Genomic DNA, 20604 nt, shown 5'->3' with positions numbered 1-20604 from the left:
AGTTGACTACCCCTAGTTGACTACCCCTAGTTGACTACCCCTAGTTGACTACCCCTAGTTGACTACCCCTAGTTGACTACCCCTAGTTGACTACCCCTAGTTGACTACCCCTAGTTGACTACCCCTAGTTGACTACCCCTAGTTGACTACCCCTAGTTGACTACCCCTAGTTGACTACCCCTAGTTGACTACCCCTAGTTGACTACCCCTAGTTGACTACCCCTAGTTGACTACCCCTAGTTGACTACCCCTAGTTGACTACCCCTAGTTGACTACCCCTAGTTGACTACCCCTAGTTGACTACCCCTAGTTGACTACCCCTAGTTGACTACCCCTAGTTGACTACCCCTAGTTGACTACCCCTAGTTGACTACCCCTAGTTGACTACCCCTAGTTGACTACCCCTAGTTGACTACCCCTAGTTGACTACCCCTAGTTGACTACCCCTAGTTGACTACCCCTAGTTGACTACCCCTAGTTGACTACCCCTAGTTGACTACCCCTAGTTGACTACCCCTAGTTGACTACCCCTAGTTGACTACCCCTAGTTGACTACCCCTAGTTGACTACCCCTAGTTGACTACCCCTAGTTGACTACCCCTAGTTGACTACCCCTAGTTGACTACCCCTAGTTGACTACCCCTAGTTGACTACCCCTAGTTGACTACCCCTAGTTGACTACCCCTAGTTGACTACCCCTAGTTGACTACCCCTAGTTGACTACCCCTAGTTGACTACCCCTAGTTGACTACCCCTAGTTGACTACCCCTAGTTGACTACCCCTAGTTGACTACCCCTAGTTGACTACCCCTAGTTGACTACCCCTAGTTGACTACCCCTAGTTGACTACCCCTAGTTGACTACCCCTAGTTGACTACCCCTAGTTGACTACCCCTAGTTGACTACCCCTAGTTGACTACCCCTAGTTGACTACCCCTAGTTGACTACCCCTAGTTGACTACCCCTAGTTGACTACCCCTAGTTGACTACCCCTAGTTGACTACCCCTAGTTGACTACCCCTAGTTGACTACCCCTAGTTGACTACCCCTAGTTGACTACCCCTAGTTGACTACCCCTAGTTGACTACCCCTAGTTGACTACCCCTAGTTGACTACCCCTAGTTGACTACCCCTAGTTGACTACCCCTAGTTGACTACCCCTAGTTGACTACCCCTAGTTGACTACCCCTAGTTGACTACCCCTAGTTGACTACCCCTAGTTGACTACCCCTAGTTGACTACATTATAATATTTATATATTATAATAATATATTATTATATTAATAATTAACTACTAATTCAGTATAATAGGGGTAGAGTTCAGTAGGGGTAATGTTCTCAACTTAAGAAATGACCAGATTTTGTTTAGGGTTGTGTTAAAATAGTTTTATGTTCTTCAGTTACAAAACATCTGGTTTTAGGGTTAAGTTTGAGGAAAGGTTGTTATATACAATTAGGTTTGACTTAAGGGTAGACATGGTTTAGTCAATTTTCCTTCAATGCTTTAAAAAATGATTTGTAGCTTGAGAAGTTGTTTAGGATTGGTTAAGAAACCATTGCGGTTAGTGTTACATGTAAGACAGTGGTATATTTTGGTCTACAAAAAAAAGTAGATGAAGAGGATTCAAAATGCTGGTTACGAATGCAAGAAAGAACTAAACATTGAGCAATCTTGGTGAAAGATCCATGATTGGTGTGGATGGGAATAAATGATGATTCAAGTGACATAGTATCCAAGTAGATGACATCGATCCAAGATAAGGCTAGTGTTCGAAGAGAGAGAGAAAAAAAAGAGGATTGTTAAACTGATTAGAGTTTTCAAAGATTGCACTAAGGAAATCCAGATGAACAAGATGTAGATAAAATGAAACCATGACGCATATGAAAGATCCAATAGATGATCTGACATTAAAATGATCTGAATAAAACTTTTTGGTTGGGTTAGCAGATTCTATTTATAAAAAGTATTAACATTATCCAAACACATGCCAAGCTTCTTTCTGTTGTTTAGGGGTGGGGGTTGGTTAGGGCTGTTTCATCCGCATTAAATTTAGTAACTGCTTATGTTGGGCCATATTTGCTGCTATATTTTTCTACTTGACCAGTTCAGAAAGAGGAACCCAAGGATGTTAGACCTTTTTAGGCCATGCACTCCAGCCTTTCTGGGCTTCAGGTTCACACACCAGTCTTGAGTCCATCACAGTCCATATGGGACAGGACACAGAGGTAAGCAAAGAGTTGGTTAATTTTTAGGTTAAGATTAAATTGCCATTTCATTTTCCCCTTTCTATAGATCCAAAATACACCTTCTAGTTAGGTGTAGGGGTGGGTGAGGGCTATTACAGTCTAGAAGGAGTAGGAGAGTATTCAAAATTGAGAAATCAAGATGATCCAAGAATTGTTTGACTTTGTTTAAGTTTGTTCTTCAGTTACAAAACTGAAGTTTGACTAAATGTCTAACCTAATTGTAAATAAATACCCTCCCTCAATTTTCCTTAAATGCTTTAATGAATTTGCTGCTTTGATTACTAACAGTTCAGTTAATGAGTGGGTTAGAATCCCTTGCGGTTAGGGTTAGGTGTGGGCCAGTGCTATATTCCAGTCTAGAAACAAGTAGACGAAGAGGATTCAAATCCTATTCCTAATTTCATTCAAATAATGAAAGATGGTATCCAAGTAGATGACATTGATCCAAAATAACAGGCTAGTGTTTTAAAAGATCAAATGATTGTGAAACCTAAGAAAGTTTTTCAAAGAATACTAAAGAAATCCAGGAAACAAGGATGTAGATACAGGAAACAATGATAAAGGTGAAAGAAATATCAAATAGTTGATATGAGATGAAAGAGATTCAAGTAAATACCAAACCGCTTTTGGTTAGAGCTCTTTCGATAGAAAAGTAGATGAACATCTAAATACATGCCAAGCCTCTTTTGGTCATTTAGGGGTGGGGGTTGGTTAGGGCTGTTTCAATTTATAAAAAGTAGATTTAGTTACTGCTGATGTAGACACCCACTGCTTTCTTCTTTTACGATTCAGGACAAGTAACCAAAGGATTCTAGAACAGTTTAGGCCATGCACTCCCAGCCTTTCTGAGCTTCAGGTTCATGCACCAGTCCGAGTCCCTCCCCACAATCCATATGGGACAGGACACAGGTGGGCAAAGAGTTAGGGTCAATGTTTAGGCTAATCCAGATAAAACTGCCATCTCGATCTTATGGAAAGGAGACAATGAACTTAATCTAAACTCATTTAAACTAGCCATCAAGCGTCATTTATATATATTAAGGGTGGAGCCGAACCCAAATGCAGTATTCGGAAAGGCATGAATAGCGTGTTTTTACGAATACTTATTTCGAACAAATTCTGGAAAAATGTTTTCGGGAGCAAGAAAAACATCAAAAAGCAGCATTTCCTCATGAGACCAGTGCATGAGTGAGAGTGAGTGAGTGAGTCTCAGAAGTCGGAGGGTGGGGCGGAGGTAAAAGGTGTCTGGCACAAGCTTCTCCACAGGAACCGAGAAGGCTCAGCTGAGTGAACACTTTACTGCATCACTATTTTTGTTAAATAGATTTTTGTACCTTAATTGGGTTCCAGATGCAGTTTATAAACTTGTAGCGTAGTTGAAGCGGAGTTTGATCGGGATATTCCATTACACTGCATTTTTGACATCTGCAATCGGGTGCTCCGTTTACGCAACGTTAGCTCTGTTAGCACGGTAATTTAGACAATAGACTGATGACAGTAACGTTAACGTTCGTTTATAAAGGTTAAAATGATGCTTGTGCAATTGTGTCGAATAGTATGCACTTATGGGAGTTATATGGTACGTCTAAATTACTGTCTTTTGCAGACAGCAAGATATATGCTATAGGCTAGTTAACCTTAGCATAGCTTCCCGTCACTTTATTAACTTGAAACTCCTCATATACATTTGGGCACCCAGAAAGTCAAGAGTGAGACTGCTGCTGAGCCATTTCTTGGTCCTCCACCAGTCAAAAAAAAAATTCATGTTCTGTGTGGAAGCATTTTACAGTCAGTGGAGCTGCAGATAAAACAAAGTGACACTGTATAATGTGCAAAAGTGAAATCAGCAGGGTCAGAGATATCAAACATCTGTCAACATCTTCTATGCGTAATCATTCATTTCTTTTTGGCTTCGTCCCTTTATCAATCTGGGGTTGCCACAGTAAATATATTTCTGCTATTGTAATACAAATGCACTATTGATACATTATCATAGTTTAATTGTCATGTTCAAAGATCTTAAATACCTTTATTCCCCTGCAAAAATTAATTGTTGCATTTGTCATTTTCCCTCCAAATAAAATTAAGCCAGAGGCACGCAACATACGACCTCTAAAAAAGGTGCTATAACATGTACCTATATGTAGCACCCCAATATGATAGAGCGGCATAGCAGTGTTTAGACACTTGGTTGCTTTTGTTTTTATTAACTTGAAAGAGTTTCAGCTATTGAGTTTAATTGAACAAAGGGAGCGGTTTACATTGCATTAAAGGCAACTACTGATGGGTTGTGTAATGTTAAAAAGAGCTGTTGCAGCATGAGTGGAAAATAAAACCGTATTAGTGCTGCCTGGTCTAACAATAGTTTTAAAAGGGTTTAAACAATAGAGCACTCTCTGGAAGAGAAGTGAATCTCTTATTTCATTGACTTATTTTATACATGGTTTATTTTCTAACCAGTCATCTAAAATAATGAAATAGCCTATTATTTTATTAATGGTGAGTTTAATAATTTCATTGACATCCTGAGCATTTGAGACCTTTAATTCGCCTGACTAACACAAGTTTATTGCATGCAGTACTGTATTTGGTAGCACAAATCTCGCTCTGATCCAGGAGAGAACTAAACCAATGACTACATGCAGACTTTCCTGCTGCGCATCGAATAAAGCAAATAAGAAATGCTTATCGAAGCCTTACAATACTTGGACTTACAATAATTGGACTTTGCTCTAAAGCTTTAGAGTGGCACTGCTGTCCAGGGTACTGTTGTATGATTTCTTAGTCTATATATGCTCTAATAAACTAGTCACATGAATGAATTTAATAAACTAATAGTCGGTATTGCTCTCAAAATAATCACTAGGTTTTGACATGTTAATGAGCAATTCAGCATTTCAGCAGTAGGCCATTATGTGATTCAGTTATACACAAGTTTGATATTTATGGGGCTGTGTAACACTTGTGTTGTTTTGTTCCCTGATCTTTAATATACTGGGTAGCTATGCAAATATTTTCTAAAAATGTCAAGCTGATATATAGTGCTTTATATCCTGATGCATTTTCAAATCCGTTTTTCACTTGCTGCGTTCATTTAATGTTTGAATACTTAACAGCCATCGTTTAACACGGGTGTCAAACTCAGTTCCAAAAGAGCCGCAGCTCTGCACAGTTTAGTTCCAATCCTAATTAAACACACCTGATCAAACTAATTGAGTCCTTCAGGCTTGTTTGAAACCTACAGGTAAGTGTGTTGGAGCAGGGTTGGAACTAAGCTGTTCAGGGCTTCAGCCCTCCAGGAATTGAGTTGACACCCCTGGTTTAAAGGGTTATATTTTACCATCAAAATGTAGCATGTTATATACTTCTGCATCAAGCACACAAGTATGCTTCAGCACAACCCTTTGGATTGTCACATAGCCCTTGCTGTGGCAGTCAGACACTGATGCACACCTCAGTGAAGAGAGCAAGCTGTGATTGGTCAGCTTTGTAGAGCTGACAAGTGTGCCCTAACCTAGTCCTCATCTTCAGTCAGTAATTTTGGGGCCATTTCTGACAGCAACCTGTGTAAAGCCAGATTAAGCATCTGCAAAACTCCATTTCTTCATCTTAATGTTGCCAAACTATCAATAACTGATGCAGAAAAGCTTAGTCATGCTTTCATGACCTCTCAGTTAGACTACTGTAATGAGTTACTAGGTGGTTGCCCTGCTGGCCTCACTAACAAACTGCAGCTGGTTCAAAATGCAGCTGCTAGAGTACTTTCTAGAACCAAGAAATCACTACTCCAGTTCTTTCATCGGTGCATTGACTCCCTATTAAATATTTAATTTACAATGTTACTGTTTACCTACAAAGCCCTCAATGCTTTGGCTGCCCAGTATTTGAGGGAGCTCCTGGTGTAGAGCATGATAATGATTCCTTTAAGACCCTATAGTGACCCACAAGTCCATGTATTGATCCTGAAGGGTCAGTCTGTACACCAGCCGGTGACCTCTCCCATCTGCAGCAACTCCACAAAGGATGTCCACCATTCTCCAGCCTCCGGTGCCTAGACTGCAGCTCTGTACAGGAAGTTTGGCAAGAGGAGAAGTGATCATGCCCAACTGAGCCTGGTTGGAGGTTATTTTTCCCCTTTACTTTGGTCGGTTGGCAAACTGGCTCGCTTGGTTTGGGGCTCGTATAGTTGAGCATGGAAGGATTTTCTCATTGTTTGGACTTTCAGCAGTGAAAATTAAACAGCGAAATTAATCTCTGAAAACTGAGCTGATTTAAACCTCATACCTGATGTGAAAAAGCATGCACATCCTCAAAGATCCTTTGCCCGAACAGTTATAATAGATAGAAGTTTGTATGAATGTTCAAGAAACTGAGGCAGATAAGGGAGATTCCACAGAAGGAAGAATTATTTATACAATGAGTGAATACGTCGTTGAGAGATTTCCAAGGTAACCCATATGCCCGGAGCACTGACCTGCCCAAAGAGCTGATTTAATGTGAATAAACCTCAAAGCAGCTGCCAGGCAAATTATACTGAGTTTTAAGGTTCTGGACAGATTTTAAACCAGTCATCAGAAATATCTCCCAAAGGGTTAACATAATTATGAGACCACTGCAAATGACATGGAGTACTGTGTGAAATAAATTTTGGAAATAGGTGTACTGTCTGTGCCAGTGGATCTCAAACGCAGGCTTCCTATTAGTGGTACATGGAGGAATCACCAAATCATGCAACAATTAACACTTAATCCTTTGTGTACTAGAACATCGATGTGATCAGCATTGACTGTTTTATGTAGCGCACGATCACAGCACTGTGCTGTGTTTATTTTAGTGCAATGTGTCAAACTGTTGAAAATCAGAATCCAAAGCATGATTTGACTGACAAGAAAAGTGGCCAATCACAGTCAACCTTGTCAAGTTTTGCGTTAAACGCAAGGGCGGGACAAAGGCTTTGAGTAGCAGAGACAAAAAACTAAAATGTTTTGTTGGAATAATGCTTCTTGCATGTTTTCACTATAGAGACATCTTGAAGAGCAATTAAACTGCGGACATATTTCCTGCCTATTTGATGATCTACATCCACGTTTTGCTCTCCGACAGAGAGTCGACTCGCCACTGACCTGTCACTCCTCTAAACGGTATGAAAGGAAGGGCAGGAATTATTTATCTTTGCTACTTGACTAAATTTAGTCAAAAGTTTAAGTATTTAGAATTAGATTGATGCATGATCGATGAAAATGCTAATGGTCTTCTTTGGCTGTGTTAAGTTAAACTTAGCAAAGGTGGAACTTTATTACAAAGAATTATGCTGGAAATGTTTCTGGATGAGGTATTTGTGTGATTTATACATTTAGCTGTATTCTGATCTGTCTTAAAGCATTACATGTCAAAGCAATCAGTTGTTACTTATTGTTTGTCAAAATTAACAATAAGGCTCTTAAAGCACTGCTTTGATAAATGTATTGTTGTCATTTCAAATACCTCAAGTAAAATAGTCTTGTTTTATTTTTACTGACAGTGTACTTGTGTTTGTAAAGTTTGTATTTTAGTTTAAGATCAAATGTAAAATAAAATTTTCATGTAATGTACAGCTATTTGAGAAACAAAATTGCCATATTGTAAAGAAAAGGTGTAAAATATGTAAATAAAAGGCCAAATTTAAATCTTTCATACGTTAAATAAACCTTTCAAAGCTTGAAAATATTGTTTAAAAAAATTGGCAAAAAATGTCTTTATTGCCTTAAAGATTGTGCTAGTTTTACCAGTGCTATTGAAAAACATTGTCATGAAAGGAAAAATAAATTTTAAAAAACACCATACTTAGTGTCAATTCCTATACATGTAGCTTTGGGATTTAAGCAATTAAACCAATTAATCAGGTTTAAACTTGATTTCAATGAATCGGATTTTTTTTCAAAAGTAACAAACTAGTACTTTAAAAGAGTACTTTGTACTTTTACTTAATATTAGTATTTACTAAAATTTGTGTTATTTTAGCAGTATAATGGTATTTTTACTTGAGTAAAAAAAATTCACAAGCATTTAGTGCAGGTTTATTATATTATTAATATATGATTGATTTTTTTTTTTATCAATGCAATGTTTTATGGGTTGCTGAGAATACATTTCAGGTCCTCAATACATAGCATATCAGTCTACCAAAAAAAAGGGTACTGGAAAAAAAGTGCTCAAAATGCCCATATTTTCATTAGCCTGTATGAACCCTGTCATAAGTAAATTTACATTTTTGTCAGAAATCAAGATTTGTCAGAAAGTGTATGAATGACAAAGCCAATATTTGTGAGGTCCAATCAACATTTCCAGCTTTGATTAATAGGCTAATATGAATACTTTAGATTTAAGTACAGCAGTTTTCTATTTACTTTTAGAACAGTGACATTTTTTTATGAACTTTAAGAGCACATTTCAATTTATTGTTTTTTTATCTGCAAGCACAGTTAATGTTCAGACTATTTAAAATTTATAAGTGACTAACAACAACATATTCTTAATGATAGGAATTAATCTGCCTCATTTTTAAACTGTGCACGGCTTAATTAGGCCTACAATGTTATTTTTTAATACTGGCCATTATGGTGGTACTTGGAGAGACAATTTTCTAAGGTGGTAGTTGGTTAAAAAAAAAAAAAAAAGTTTGAGAACCACTGGTCTATGCTATTTTGTGTAGTTGTGAACGTCTACAATCACGCTATGTGGAGAGAAAATAATTCACAATAGAACCAAACTGTGATTTTCTATGTTTAAGTGAGAGCCTTAAAGTGAGCGCTTTTGTTTTTTAAAGGATTCTCACTACCAAAAGGAAATCTTGATACTTGAGATGTTTTCACTTAAATTTGAGATTTTTGAAGAGGAAACTGGAACCAGTAAAGTTGAAATATTTAAAGGTTGAAATATTTATAGGTTCCAATATTCCTATGAAATTGAGATATTCTAAAAGAGTGAAGTGTGGTTACTTACACAGAGGTTCTGGGGTTAGATTTTCTAGGAGTTACAGAAGATCTTATTTTTAAAACCAGCCATTTACACTAGATGTTCTGGGGAAGGTATGTAGGGTTTATTTTCCTGAAAAGTTCTGGGTTAAGTCTTAGAAGAATAAATATTTTAAATTTTCCCATGGAAATAATGGATCTTAAAGAAAGAGAAAATCTGGTCATTCTGAAAAGTTGTAAGGTTATAATTTGAGATTTGGTGTTTTAAAGTGTCCCTATGGAAGTACTAGTCTTACTCAACCTTAATCCTAGTAAATTCTGGGATTATAAATCTTCAGTAGATCTGATGTTTGAATTGATGATTTTTGGAAAAGTCTTCAAATGACTGGTGTAGGTGGTGTTGATGCACAATGTGCTGTTGTGTGGAGGTGCTAATCACCAGTAGAAGACTGGGCTTCATTTAAGGCCATTCACCCAAGGCCACCATCCCTGCGTGCTGTCCAAGTGGACCCAGGGGGGCTGAATACTTACCACTCCCCCAAGTGACCTTTTGTTAACACCGCAAGGTTGCCCAGGTCACCCGAGAAGAGTCTGAAGATGTTAATCTATGAGGCTTACTCTGGCTAATCCAGAGACCAGGCTCCCCAGGACCCCAGATATCTCCAGGGAACAGGAGAGCCCTTGCCCAAATCAGCTAGGAGTCAGGAGTTACAGTTGGCCATGAACTAGTCATTGCCTTCTCCTCACTCCCTGTTGATTTGCTCCAGAATACTTCCAGTCAACATCCAAGGAGTACCATGAATTCAAGATAATCAAAGAACTCACCTGAATGTGACTAGAAGCATTCAAAGAGATATTCCTGACCTCCTTCTAATTACTAGAAATGAAAAAAATTTAAGAGGCCAGGTCGAGGTTCAGTCTGGCGGATATATCTCTGTAGATATATCATTCTTCTACCAAACATCTCCCCTAAGGCAATGCAAGAACCAAGCAGACATTATCCTTATCAGGGATAACCGTTGGGAGCATTACCCTGAAGAACAGGAGACCCTGGCCTATTGACCAGGTTTTGAGTCACAGCATTTCGGCAATGGTGATGACCATTTGTTTGTTTGTGTTTTTCTTTGTTCTTGTTTGTATATTTTTATTCAGAATTTGATTATCTGATGTCTAAGTTGTTTTCCCATACTTTGATTATCATGTTTAAGCTTATGAAGCCCTTTAAAATCGTGTTTTATTAGAGAATAGACCATATGCAAATGACTCATTAGTATTCGTGTTTTTAGACCAATCCTGTGTGTCCTCAGCTGAGTGTGCTTTCGGTCAGGTTTAGTCCTTTATATCTCAGCCGTTTTTTCATGTTTTGGTTTACTTTTTTCGGCATTTTAATCGGTATGTTGTGTAGAATAAGTGTTGAGCAAATAAACTGTCATTACTGATCAAAAATATTTCTGTGAGGTTACCGTTTATGAGGAGTACAGCTGATTTAGTGTGGTAATTCACAATCTATGTATACAGATTAATGACTACATTCTGGCAAACTGATTCATGCAGTTTATTGGAGCTGATAGTGCTGAAGTGGTCATGTCAATGATATGATAACACATACACATCACAGTTGTGTGTTTTGACTAGCATGATGTAACAGTGTACAAACAGTGTACATAATAAAATAGAGAAACAGATATTACAGAAACAGACCAGCAGCAAAAATTTAAGATCAGCCTGGCAAGGCGTGAACACAATGGCTGGGAGTAAAGAAGATAGAGCGGGCATTGAAACCAATTTAAATGGTTTTAGTTCTGTGAGAGAGTTTACTGAGGAATTAAATACGTTTTACTTAAGGTTTGATGAGGGTGATTTTAAGTCGGAAAATTACATTTTAAAACAACACCTGTCATGTAGTAAATCCGTAAACATTAGTAGGACTCAGGTCAAAGACCTCTTTCAGAGAATTAATACTAAAAAAAAGCCCGGGCCCAGATAATATTGGTGGTAGGGTGCTGCATACATGAGCTGAACAACTTTCTGAAATATTTCATTGCATTTTTTCAGTCTCTTATATGTTGCAATACTCTCAGTTCATCGTGGACTTGAACACAGACACTTATCCTCCACAATGGCGGCACACAATGGTGTTTGTTTGTTTGTTTAGTTTTTTTTTTTTTTCTTGATTTTGCAGGACAAGACCGGCAGCTGTGGTTGCCAGTAAGCAGATTCACTAAAGGAAAGAAAAACACAAGTTACAGCCAAAACCAAAGATGACATCAACTGAAAATAAAACTCTAGATAAAAATAATAGTACTAAATATTTAGACAATATAAATGTTCTTTCTGAAGATCTCCGCAGAGATCATTAAACAACTTAAATCAGTGGAGCTTCACTCATTACTGAGCTCGGACTTTTCTGTCATGTGGACAAAACTCTTCATGGAGTTGCTGTTGTTCAGTTGGTCACCATGATGGAGGTCAGCGTCTGCTTTAGTTGGCTTCTTCAGCTGCTTATGTTAACACTAAATTTATTTAGGTAGCCAAAAATAGTTGTGTTGATCAAACAATTTGTATGGCATGAGAAGCCTAAAGGAAATTTAAGAATAAATGTAATCAAGTTATTAAATTCACCTTTATTTATATAGTCCTTTTACAACGTAGATTGGGTCAAAGCTTCACATAAAAGATCATCTTATCAAGAATCAGCCTTTCAATTACAACAATGGTGACAAACAAAAGAAAATCAACCCAGAACAACACAAAACACTCTACTGAAATATAACAGCCAAGAACAGCACACATTAAAGGCAAAGAAAGACATTTCAAAAACTTTAAGCGGCTTATTTTATTTATGCAGCAATGCATGCTGGGAGGTTCGTACTATGTACCCAGCATGCATTGTGGCATGGATGAATCATGCAGGTTTTTAATTTTAGTAACCGTGGTTGAGGTTCATATCTTGATTCTTGATGTCTTTGTGTCTTAAAGGGTCAAGACAATCCCCACTTTTGGTTAAAGTCTACTTCAGAATTGTTTCAAAAGATGCATGATTAATGGGCGGAGCTCCGCGAGCACAGGGCAGAAGTGGGCGTGGCCAGCAGGGGAGAAGGGGAGCGAACAACTGTTGTTGTCAGTTAGCTCACAAAATGAGACAAACCGCGAGGAGACGCATGAGTTTATAGTTCACAAAGTTAAAATGCAAAGGAATAAACAGTAATTGAATGCCCTGCTACATTTATTATTTGTAATTTCATATACACATAACCACAATTTATATCATTATAAAGATAAGTGTGTTCATGTAAACCCTATAAATGAGGATTCTCCCTCGATCCCCGGGTCTAAATATAGATCTGAATGCAGACTCAGTGCAGCAGGTCTCCTGACCTGTCTATTTCAACCATTAGCCCTGCTGGTAATATAGAGGATTTAGGCAAACACAGCAGCACAGTGATGTGTCTGAATGTGAACGAACTCCTGATAAAAGTCAACGTCTGCCATTCTTCAATTCTCGTACTGCTCTCCCGACAAAAATGCTTGCAGCACACACACAGCTTTGCTGTATCGGCCCTGACAAGATCGCGGGGAAAAAAACATGCAACAAACCCCGTGGATCATGGAAACAAACACATACGAGCCTTCATGAACGGCTACTGCGTGCCGTTGGTCTGTGTCTCACAGCTTGCTTGAAACTGGCAGGTCTGCCTTCGGAAAGCACGTGCACTCATGAATAATTAAGCAGCCGGCTCTTCTCATAGGATAAGAAAACTCCGCTATGAATAATAATGAGAAACCGACGCGTCATCATTGCACTTGCAGTACTGTGCTACGTCGCCAATTTCGATACGCCCCAAAAATCATTTTAAACCCGGAAGCTGAAATTAGATGACAAAAGCTCAAAATTATCCAGTTTTCCCCACAATTAAAGCTGACAGGTGCTAACATCACATCGTCTTTACTGATGCTCAACACACACACATCTGTTAATATATAAAAGAAGTTCTCCAGGGTGTCCTGAACCTTTAAATGTGCTTCTTGAGCTCTCAAGGTTTTGCGTATGAAACTATATTAATTAATTTTAATTAATTCTTGTTTGTTGACTCTCCATGGGAAACTTTCCTAATGCCCCAAACCACATCACATAAACCTGCAATTGTTTTATTTAAGTTATGGATCACTAGCGATTATAGCTGTAACAAATATTTACATAAAGCTTCTCATTGCCTTTATTGCCATAGCTGATGAGTTTCAGAAACAATAAGATAGAAGAGTAAAGGATCAAGAGCCCAACTAAAGCAGCCTCTGATCTCCATGATGGTGAGGTCAAACTGGAAAAAAAAATCAATAAAGAAATAAAAGCGCTGTTCATTATCAAATGTTTTTCAGTGGAGCTGCTGATGCTGTTTGTGGAGGTGTTTAAATCAGTTGCTTCGGTGTGAGGCTGTTGCTGTTTGTGTTTATTTCTCATTCTCTCCTTCTGTGATTGTGCTCTTTAACATCATTTCAGAACCGTTCCGAGACCTGGCGAATCTGCATTTGACTGACTGGGTCAGAAACACATCTGTCTTATATAGCCTAGTGGACCGTGCATGTGCGTGCTGTTACTGTGCTTCAAATGGGTTTTGGGTTTGAATCCTGCTTTGTACTAATGCTCCAAAATCAGGATTTTCTCTATTTTAATAATGCTACTGTGTTATGATGTAGTCTAGATAGGATACAGCTGCGGATACACCATCAATACAGTATCATTTGTGTAAGACTGTATAGCAATAATTCATATTTTTACAGTACTGTGATGGTTGGGTTTAGCGTTTGAGTAGACGGTATTAAAATACAATAAATGAGGAATTTCATTAATAGTATAAATAAGTCTTGTCAACTTCTGACCACAACTGTGTCTGATCTAACAGCAACCCTGTTTAATGACCAAAACAAGACATATTTATTCACAAATAGTGTTTATTCTGATGTCTGACCAATGTTGAAACAAAACAATACAAGAACAGAGCATTTCAACATAGCTGCATTTGCCTGGATTCGAACCCAGTATCCCTGCATGATAGTCAGGAACTCTGACCGCTCTGCTATAACACTTGTAGGTTCAAAGGTACAAAGTGGGTTTTAATACCTCAATTTGCTCAATTGTTCTTTGCTGAAGCTGTTCCAGAGCAATGTATAACAATTACCACTAGGTGTCACTGTAGAGTTTTGAAACGTTTCAAAGCTTTGACACATTTGCTTCAACTGTTTCAGTTTCATGAAGCCTCACTTTGCCCACCACTACTGTTAAATGAAGCGAGGAGAGCAAGCTGAAGCAGGATTTCTACATCTGAAACACACATCATACAGGTCAGTCAGAAGCAGAACAGAACAGTTTACATGCAAACTCTAATTCAACACACCTGAAGCAGCTAATCAATACATTACTATGACAGCTGACAGCGAATAAACTCAACAGAAAACACCAGTGACAGACAGAAGATCCATCACAGAAGACTGATAACATGAACAGGAATACTTCACTCAGGTGTTGTGAAAGCAAAGACTCCTTCATTAATGAAATCACTCAACACAAGATATCCAGATTAAAGCAAAGCAGAGGTGTGTTTCACCTGTAGGGTTTCCATGCTCAGCATCACACTCCACCGCAGGTACACTCTGCAGGATTACACTGACCTGCACCGCAATCACAGCCTCTCTGAAAGCACACAGTCAGATCAGAACTCTGCCTTGAAGAGTCCAGAGGAAAAGGAAATTCAGTCTCTGACCCACAACTCACAGTAGGGGGCGGTAATGCTCTGTTTAAGAATGCAAACCGCCAATAAGACAAGAAGAAGAGCTCTACCTGCTGTTTCACCCACCTGTGTGTTTCTCCTCCAGTGTTTGCTCAGCGGTTCACCTGTCCGTGTGTTCTCTCCTGCTCCTCTCGGCCGGTCAGCATCACCAGGTAAGCAGAAAGGGTTCCTCCACTATTGTAGATCTGCTTGATGGTGTCTGAGACAGATTAAACACAGCGCTGTGGTGTATTCACCATCATTTCTCTAACACTCAGCCAACAAACAGGCCGAGAGTTACAGCTGATCACTCGCTTCACTGATCTGATCTGTAGATGAGCTGATGGAGAGAATGTGGGGATTTTATTCTTTTGCTTGTCTTCTTGCTCAGCTGTGATATTGCACTAGACAGATGCTGCTTCATCTTTAACATGTTCTCAGACAAATATAAGAGTTACAGTATAAACACAAGCCTCCACAAACCAATAACCTCATTAAAGACTAATCAACAAAACTCCACATCATTTGCACAGACAATCATTTACACAAGATCATCAGACACTGGTCTTATCTGAGAGCTGGAAACAGCAGGGTTTCTGAAGGGTTTAAGATGAGGCGTTTCAAACAACTTTCTTCTTCTGTTTACTGGTGTTTGGCAAACAGTGTAAAGGTGCAGATTCTGTCACCTACTGGACTGGAGGGTGGAGTGCAGCTGAGTTGAGGACTGGAGGGACGGGGAGATCTAATCTGTTTCATCTCTTCTGCTCTTTCAAATATGTAATCATTGTCATTTTGCTTTTTGCTTTTCTGCAATGTAACAGTGAAAGGGTTTTCCCACCCCAATTTTTAGTGACTGAAACTGCTGGAATATTTGTTGTTGACATTACACTAATATACGTGAGAGTGTTTCAGTCCACAATAACAGCTTTCATTTGTGTTTCCTCATTTTGTATGAAGTTCAGGATAAAGTTATATGGACATTTTCTTTCCAACACACATTTATCTGCATTTCATATAGACGTCATGCCACTTTATAACATGTATGTTCTGCCAAATCTTCATCTTGTAGTTGACCAGTCCCTTTTTATCTGCTTTAGAGAATAAAGACCTATCAGACACATCATAAAGCCACATCTGACTCCTTAATCGTCTCTTTCACTAAATACTCTGCTGTCTCTTTCTGTTAACACAACATGTCATAAACTGACCTTCCCACATCTGTGTGATGTACATTAATGGAAAAGTTCATGTAAAGGTCAGGAAATATTGGGGTTTGATTTGATATGCCTAACCCATTTATTTACTACTTTTGTGCAGAATTGATTGAGTGTTTTAATATCGTCACGCAAAATAAATTCAATGACTGTATTTACTGCTTCCACTGTGAAACATCACCGGCTCTTTATGATTATTTTGATGATGTGTTGCTTTAATTAGTACTAGTCATTCCCAATAAATTAATCGTGTGTGTGTGTGTGTGTGTGTGTGTGTGTGTGTGTGTGTGTGTGTGTGTGTGTGTGTGTGTGTGTGTGTGTGTGTGTGTGTGTGTGTGTGTGTGTTGAGTAAATGGATGAGTTCTGACACTGTGATCATCCATCTGTCTCCTGATGCACACAGAGCATCCTCTTTCTCAGACACATTGACCTGTGTGTTTCATGTACTGCCCAACCATTCATGTTGATTTTTTCGTAATCATATTCCTAAATATTCTGTGGTGCTGTTTTCCTGGTGTTCCTTCATCAGAAGCGTTTCTCCTAGTTGCACTAGAGCTGAGTCAGTTGTTGGGGAGATGTCTGGAAAGCTCCAGAACTGATCCTACAGTGTGTTTTGAATAGTTGTCATTGTTTAAGGCCGGTTTGAGAAGCATATATATTGAGAAGCTGTATATTGAACTGCTGTAAGCTATTGCTGATCTTCTGATCTGTTTAATGATGGCCTCACCCCATTACATTCATGCCTTTTTACATTTATCTAATTCGTTTTGGATATGAGTATTAAAAGTCAACTTCTCCCTCTATAATCCCGGAAATCTGCCTCAGTTGTTTTAGTATGTGACCATGTGTTTGAGTTGTTCCCTCTTTTTCAGAAATGGGTTAGGTGTAATCCAGATATTGAGAAGATGAATCCCCTTCTCTGTCTTCTGTTTAGTGCCCTCGGTGTGTAATTTACTACATATATTTTATTTGTATCCTGCTTTCACACAGCAGCAGAGTCTGTATAATGATGACGCAGGTGTTTCTCTGCATTCACTGACTCTTTTCCCTCAATGCTGATTTCTGATTCTGGATGAACACATGATCCTGTGACTCTGATAATTCCTGCTATGCTTGTGTTCAGATATGTGCAGTGTATTCGCGTGTGGTACACATGTTGAACACACACTCTGTATGCTCGTTGATGAGGTTTGGTTTGGTTTGTTGGTCTGATTTTTTGCCTTTGCTGGGTTGTTGTGAAAGCTCCTGTAAATCACCTCAGTGTCTGCTGTTCTGGTGTCTGAAGCACTGTGTGCGCCACCACCACACATCTATAATCTGATTCTGAGATCGTCTATCACACACACATTGCCATTCACTACCAACCAAACACTCATTATATTTAATGTTTCTTACCTTCATCTTTTCCCTGACGTGTACAGCCCTGTACAGTTTCACACCACCATCCTAAACTGTTTCTCAAATTCTCATTATTGATTTATAAATGATGCCTTTTCTGTTTACAGTAACACATATTTTAGATTAATTATTTCCTCCTGTTATGGATGTTCATCTGTGAAGTGTTTGTGACAAATCTACAAGGTAAAAGCACTTTAAAAAATAACTCTGACCTGGTTCTCTGTATCTGTCATTTACACCTGAAGTGTCTTCATTAATCGCTCATTGATCTCTGAGATGCCTGATAGACTCGCTCTGTTTATTTCTGCTTTTATGTTCAGTCATAAAGCTGGATCATCATAACCCTGTTCTGATTGTGTTCTTCATTTCCAGCTGTAACATTTCATTTGTCTTTTCCTAAATCTTACACCTCGTCTCTGCTGTTGTACAATCTCTGCCTTGTCTTACAGTTTTCTGGGAATCCAAGATTGTATTGTATATGTCTAGTGTTTTGTTGACTGATGATAAGATAATGTGAAGTTGCCGTGCTGGCAGAGCTCTTAGCTTCCAGAGAGAAATGACATTTCTGCCACATTTAATAAATCATCATTAGTTTGTGTGTTTGTGTGTGTGTGTGTGTGTGTGTGTGTGTATGTGTGTGTGTCTGTGTGTGTGTGTGTGTGTGTGTGTACATCAGTACCTCCTTAAATATGACTAATCTTTTTTTTTTTTTTTTTTTTTTTTTTTTTTTTTTTAGCACACTTCATTTTATTTTCAGTATGCTTCTGAAACTCTGACTCCTTGCCTGATTTCATTATGTGATCTCCGTTGTCTTTACATTTCTCTCAGTCCTGAAACTCTGGTTCTGTTTTCTATGCTGAAGTGGTAAAGTGTGATGTGATGGTCATTGCTGTGGGTTTTTCTCTGCTGATGAGTCTGACACTACTGTAAATGAAGAGCTGAACAGAAATGAGGTTTATAGACGTCAATCACTGTGATCTTCCCTCTGTTCGGTTTCAGTTCATGTATATATTTAACTTCTCGACTCATTCTGTATTATTTGCTTGTTTTACACATATTCCTCTCCGTCTGCATATCTCTGCACTTCTCTTCTGCTGAAATGCTGATTCACTCAATAATACACACAATACCCAAACCTCCAGCTTTTAGGACAATGCTTCAATGCTTTAGGACAGGCTTCTTCTCTGTGTCTAAATGTTAGCGGTTTGTGACTAACACTGTTGGACAGGATCAGCTGAGAAAGCTGGTGTTCGAGGGGCTCTTGTTTTTTGTTTGGGGCTGCGTCTGAATATATGATCAAACCCAGCTGTTTTATTAAAGTCCTTCAACATCTGTCCTACAGTGCTGGAGGTGTTTTATGAGTCGCAGGTTTCGTCTCTGTTGTGGGGGTTGAACTGGATTCTCTGATGCTGGTTTCAGAATGAAGGATGTTGTCAAATTTCAGACACCACCACACACACTTTATAATGTCCTGATAAACACAGGAGTGTGTTCAATTAAACACTGATATTAGCTAGGTGCTCCACAGAGCGACACCAATATCTGTGCATACCTGTGGCTATTAAACAAAAAAAAACTTCTTTAAATAATGAGTTCATGGTGTAATATTGTTAATTTCTTTTATTTGATGTATTCTTAATGGAGCTGCAGTAATACACTGTATTTCCCTCTGGGGTTTAATAAAGTGTTTGTGTGGTTTACGGGCTGATGTGGACACGATCAGCTGAAACCTGCAGCGTATTTTGAGAATAAAAGTGTCAACAGATCTCTACTAGTCTACACTATTGTACAGCCCTCCACACTGCAAGCTTCCTCTAAAGGCAGAATAACGCTGATTTGGAATGAATATTTCTATGCTGCGTGTTATTTATTTAATCCATTATATAAAGACCTTTAATCAACATGTCTGAAGCGGCTGTCAACATTGGCTGGACCTGACTGCATCAGAAGAGCACATTATACAGCGCAGTGACGGCGGCGGCAGAAGGTACATCTGACCATCAGTTTGAGTGTTTCTTTATGTCTTTAGTTTTTGAATAAACAGATAAACTCAGCATGTGTGTAGTTATGAACATACCCTGTGTGCGTCCCCAGACCTGCCTTCAGCAGTAATCTCCATCTGTGTACTGAAGTGAACACTAATGAACGTGACCTCACTGATGCTGTGTGTTACTCACCTGACAGCTCTTTCTCAATGCTAAACTGCATCAGTCCTGTTGCTGAATAACCCATACAGTTACAGAATCTGTCTCTGTCAACAAATGCACTTTTATTTTTCTGAGGAGAAGTGAAGATGTCTTTTCTTCCAGGTCTTTCTGCATCCATGTGGGAGATTCGCAATCAGTCTGAAGATCCACACCGGAGCAACCTGAAGATGCAGAACACAGAAGTCCAGTATGGTGGAGCGATAAAGGATATCAACATGATCTACAACACAGGGAGCCAATATGACACACACACACACACACACACACACACACACACACACACATCCCATTGCAATAATATAGGATATTATACTTGCTTACCTGTCCTTCTTCTTTCTCTCTGTGTGTCTTTTTACAGGTACATGCATTCAATATGGTGTCAGAGAATGAACACACAACACACACATGCAGGTAAACTACATGTGTGAACCAGAGCTTAACATCCGGAACAGAACCAGGAGATAAAGTTACTGTACATTCACATTCTCTCTCTCTCCCTCACACACACATGCAGCTATTCACCAAGCACAAGTTAATGCCGGATCAATAAAAATTAACACTGAACCATAAAACAAGAAGATCTTTAGTTCCGCTGGGTCAGTGACAGGTGAGCGTTCCACTGGGTTATTTACAGTTGAGTTAGAGTTGGGTTAGGGTTTTTGACAGGTGCTCATTTCTCTAGGTTATCGACTGGTGAGTTCCTCTGGGTTATCGACAGGTGCTTGTTGTTCTGGGTTATCGTCAGGTGCGCATTTCTCTTGTTTTTTGACAGGTGAGCATACCTTTGGGCTATTGACAGGTGAGTGTCTTACTGGGTTTT

At 38.9% G+C, this 20604-nt stretch overlaps 3 long non-coding RNA genes across 4 annotated transcripts; 2 read left to right on the top strand and 1 right to left on the bottom strand.

The window, feature by feature from the left end:
* The first annotated feature begins 4191 nt into the window (after positions 1 to 4191).
* Positions 4192 to 10235, top strand: LOC147841936 (uncharacterized). The gene is made up of 2 exons (XR_015503102.1): positions 4192 to 4654; positions 5687 to 10235. It is a non-coding gene; the product is annotated as an uncharacterized LOC147841936 (long non-coding RNA).
* A 505-nt stretch (positions 10236 to 10740) lies between these two features.
* LOC103911153 (uncharacterized) lies at positions 10741 to 15156 on the bottom strand. Of its 2 annotated transcripts, XR_015503100.2 has the most exons (5): positions 15053 to 15156; positions 14804 to 14889; positions 14378 to 14520; positions 14214 to 14283; positions 10741 to 11421 (listed from the first exon to the last, which is right to left on the bottom strand). It is a non-coding gene; the product is annotated as an uncharacterized LOC103911153 (long non-coding RNA). The 2 variants fall into 2 exon arrangements; XR_015503099.2 differs by lacking the exons at positions 10741 to 11421; positions 14214 to 14283 and having other exon boundaries at positions 14320 to 14520.
* Positions 15042 to 16337, top strand: LOC147841935 (uncharacterized). Its single transcript, XR_015503101.1, has 2 exons — positions 15042 to 15138; positions 15629 to 16337. It is a non-coding gene; the product is annotated as an uncharacterized LOC147841935 (long non-coding RNA).
* Positions 16338 to 20604: the final 4267 nt, after the last annotated feature.

This window comes from Danio rerio, chromosome 11, assembly GCF_052040795.2.
Source record: "Danio rerio strain M-AB ecotype USA chromosome 11, GRCz13ab, whole genome shotgun sequence".
NCBI lineage: Eukaryota > Metazoa > Chordata > Actinopteri > Cypriniformes > Danionidae > Danio > Danio rerio.
This window is presented reverse-complemented; position numbering and strand designations above follow the sequence as displayed.